The sequence below is a fragment of the Macaca fascicularis genome, chromosome 17, assembly GCF_037993035.2.
Source record: "Macaca fascicularis isolate 582-1 chromosome 17, T2T-MFA8v1.1".
NCBI classification, from domain to species: domain Eukaryota; kingdom Metazoa; phylum Chordata; class Mammalia; order Primates; family Cercopithecidae; genus Macaca; species Macaca fascicularis.
This window is the reverse complement of record NC_088391.1, coordinates 88947578-88951978: the sequence shown is the minus strand read 5'-3', so window position 1 is coordinate 88951978 and position 4401 is coordinate 88947578.

Here is a 4401-nt window from a genome sequence, read left to right as displayed (position 1 = left end):
TTCTTCGAGTTTATTCTTCTTCATCTCATTTTATCTCTATTACATTTCAGATGTTATAAATTAGGTATCTACTCATGTCTTTCAGGTGAGATCAAGAAGCACATACAAGTTTGAGAACCACTGGTCTAGTGAACTTTTTAGCACTTCCAAGTTTAATAAACTCAGCACATGACAAATACATTTAACCATCTTCTTTGCTCCCTCAAACCTCAGCTACCCAAGTAAAAATAACTTTGGAACAATCTTCCTCCACCCCTGTCCGGCCCCACCTTTCACGTCTAGCCAATGACCATGTCTTGTTGCATCTCTTTCCTTAAAACAACTCATCTCTATCCCATTGTCTGGTCTCCGACCCCTCTGCCTCCAGGCCCCGAGATCTTTTTTTCTAGACTGCTACATCGTCTTCCTATTTGCCCTCCCTGCCCCTCTCAATGAAGCTGGAGGACTTTTCCAAAACTCCAAATCTGATCCTGTCTCCCCCTGCTGAGAATCCTTCCATGCTCCTCATTGCCTTCAGAATTGGATCCAAAGTCTTCCCATGAAATGCAAGATCCTTCTTATGCAAACCCTGCCCACCTGCCCAGCCACACCCTCCTTCTGTGCTAATCCCCAGCCGCTCGCCTCACTTCCCATGTCCCTGAATGCTGACCTTCCTCCCTTTGTCAGGAATTCCCTTCCCCTCTTTCATTGCCTGGATACCTCCTCTTTACCCTTGAAATTTTGGTTAAAATCTCCTCCACCCCACTGAGAAGTCTTTTCTTCCGGACCCCTTCCTCACTCTTCCTATAGCTCAAGTAGAGCCCTATGGCACCTGTTACCTGTAACGTCTGTTTGCTGGTTCCTCTTCCCTGTAAGTCCTGCGAGCCACCTGAGGGTCAGGATTGTAAACTTGACCTCTGAATGCCAGCTCCTAGAAAGAACACTGGCTGCTAGAAGGCACTCAATAAATGGTTGCTGAATAAACAAACGAATGAGACATTCGTGTTGCTATTTATGGATTTTAAAAAATGGTTTGAAGTTCCTTTTGAGGGATAGTTGGTTTCATTGTCTTCTCCCTGATCTTTGTTAAATCATTAAGGTGGGTGCTTTTAAATCTTTTCAGTTCCCTTTCTATATCTTGTTGCTATATACCATATTTTCCATGAAGACGAAAGATAATTTGCACCCTGAAACTTTTCCCATTAGTCATCCTGACAAATTTATCTTTTCTGAGTCTACTTTTGTAATGCAAATTAAATTGTCCATTTTTAATGATCCTTGAAATGAATGATTTTTAATGGTAGCCCTTTCTGTTCCTGAGGATTTATAAAGGTTGCTCTTCTACTTTCAAAGCAGAGCAGCTTGACAAGGGAGCTGACCTGGGATGGCAATGCTTGGTCCTAATTGCTCCGTAAATATCTTCTCTGATTTTTCGGCTGTAAAACTGAGGTTTTCTTGTCTTTGAGTCTCTGAATGGTAGCTGCTTTACTCTGCAGCCTGTGTTAACCTTTTAAAAATATTGTTTAGCTACGGAACATAACAGTAAAAACAACCTCTTTTATAAAGCTGCAAATAAGAGAAACAACTTAGGAATAAATTTAACAAGACATTGCATGTAGGACTGCAATTCCACACTGCCTTGAGATCTTTGGTTCTCAAGGGCCTCAAAGGCTCCACCATGAGTTCCCCTTATTTTGCAAAGGCTCCCCATCTTCACCCAAACAAGCTAATCACACCCTCCTATGGGAACCAGGGGGCACCTCCACCCTTTGTCACTATGAAGTCTGCCTCCCACAGTCTCTGTTGGTTCGCTGTTCCCGCGGGCAGCTCCGGGTGGCTCTGCATGGCAGGCAGTGTCCTCTTCCCCTGGGCTGTGAGCGTAGGTGACTAATAAGCTGCTCCTCTGTCCAGTGTCAGGGTGGCATGTTTGGTGATCACAGGCTATTTAAGGCAGGGAATCCCTTCTTCACCAATGGGGTAAACAGGAGGAGAGCAGAACAGATATGTGCACAGCTTATATGACAACATTTTAAAAATACTCCTGAAAGACACAAAAATCAATGAACAAAAAGAAAGACGTCCCCTGTGCTTGGATAGGATGACTCAACATTTTCAAAACGTCAGTTCCGCCTAAGTTAATTTACAAATTCAATGCAAGCCCTCCCAATAAAAATACCAACAAGCTATTTTAGAGAGTTGAATGATGTGATTCGAGTTCTATGGAAAAAAAACATGCAAGAATAGCAGGAAATCAGTGACAAGTGAAGGATAGATTCACTCTATCAGACATTAAAGTATACGTTAAAGCCTCTATAATTAAAACAGTGTGGTGCTGACGCATAAATAGGTAAGTAGACAATTGGAAGAGAATGGAAAGTCCAGAATTAGTCTCAAATACACAGGGAAATTTAGTGTACTACAAAGGTGGCATCTCAAATCATGGGGGGAAGAATGGACTTTTTAACAAATGGTGCTGGGACTATTACATAACCATTTGGAGGAAGAAAAAATTAAGCCTGCATTTCACTCCATACACAAACACAAACTCCAAACAGATCAGGACTCTAAATGTAAAATATGAAAACATATAAAGTCTAGGTGAAAAAAATGGAATGAATTTCTGTTTAAATTTGGTATAAGGAAAGACTCTCTAATTATGACCCCAAATCCAGAGGCAATAAGTAAAGATTAATAAACTTGGCTATATTTTTAAAAATTGAATAACAATAATAACAAAACATAAACAAAGTCAAAAGACAACTGACAAGGCTGGGCGCCGTGGCTGACACCTGTAACCCCAGCACTGTGGGAGGTCAAGGCAGGAGGGTTGCTTGAGCCCAGGAGTTCAAGCCCAGCCTGGGCAACATGGTGAAGCTCAGTCTCTATGAAAAATACAAAAATTAACCAGGCATGGTGGTGTGCGCCTGTGGTCCCAGCTACTTGGGAGGCAGGCCGAGGTGGGAGGATTGCTTGAGCCCAGGAGGTAGGGGCTGCAGTAAGCCATGTTCTCACCATTGTACTTCAGCCTGGGTGATGGAGCGAGACCCTATCTCAAAAAAAGCAAAAAAAAAAAAAAAAAAAAAAAAAAAAAAAAAAAAAAAAAAAAAAAAAGACTGCTGACCAACTGGGAGAAAATATTTGTAACATATTAAAGAAAAGGCCAATATCCCAATATATTATATTAAAAACAACTTAAAAATTAAGGGACAAAGGACTGAAAACACAACAGAAAGAAGTGGAAAGGATACGTGCAGACAATCCACAAAAAAAGGGATATAAAATTTTCCCTCAAGCATATGAAAAAATGTCCAAATTCACTCAAATTAGAATAACACTGAAATACTACTTCTTAGCTATCCAAGTGATAAAAGTCTTAAAATGTAGCAACATATTCTATTATCAAGGTTGTGGAGAAACAGGGACTCTTACTTACTGCTGGTGGGCCTGCACTCGGGCATTCTCCTTCTGTCTGACAGTATCTGACAAAACTACATATGCATTTCTACTTTTTTGACCCAGCGATCCAGCAACTCCACTCCTAGGAACCCACACTGCAGATACACCTCCAACAGTGTGAAAATACATATGCACATGATTATTCACTGCAGCACTGTTTGTAATTGTAAAGGCTCAGAAACAACCGAAGTGCCCATCCACAGAGGAGCAGCTGAGTATAGTAGATTACATATGGAGTACTGACTGTACAGCTGTGAAAAAGAGAGCGGAAGCTCTCTATGAACTGGTAGGGAGTACCTTCCAGGACATATTGTCAAGTGGAAAAATCAAAGAGTAAAAGAATACCTTTAGAATGCTACACTTCATGCAAGAAAGAAAGGAATACGGCCAGGCGCAGTGGGTCACGCCTGTAATCCCAGCACTTTGGGAGGCCGAGGCAGATAGATTACCTGAGGTCAGGAGTTCAAGACCAGCCTGGCCAACATGGTGAAACCCCGTCTCTACTAAAAAAAACAAAATACAAAAATTACCTAGGTGTGGTGGCAGGTGCCTGTAATCCCAGCTACTCGGGAGGCTGAGGCAGGAGAATCACTTGAACCTGGGAGGAGGAGGTGGCAGTGAGCTAAGATCACGCCGTTGCACTCCAGCCTGAGTGACAGAGCAAGACTCTGTCTCAAAAAAAAAAAAAAAAAAAAAAAAGAAAGAAAGAAAGAAGGGAATACAAGAAAGTACACACATATCTGCTCATTTGTTCAAGGGAAATATAAGAGGAATAAATTACTAAAGACACTGCCTGATGACCTATGAGGGAGAAGGGTGGGATAGGAAAAAGGGGTAAATGAAATGGGGATATCAAGAAGAAAAAAGGAGTGACATTTCTCGGAGTATATTTTCTGTAGGTCTGACTCTTAGAACTATACTAATATTTCATGCATCCTTCAAATACCCCAAATGAAGTACGAACAC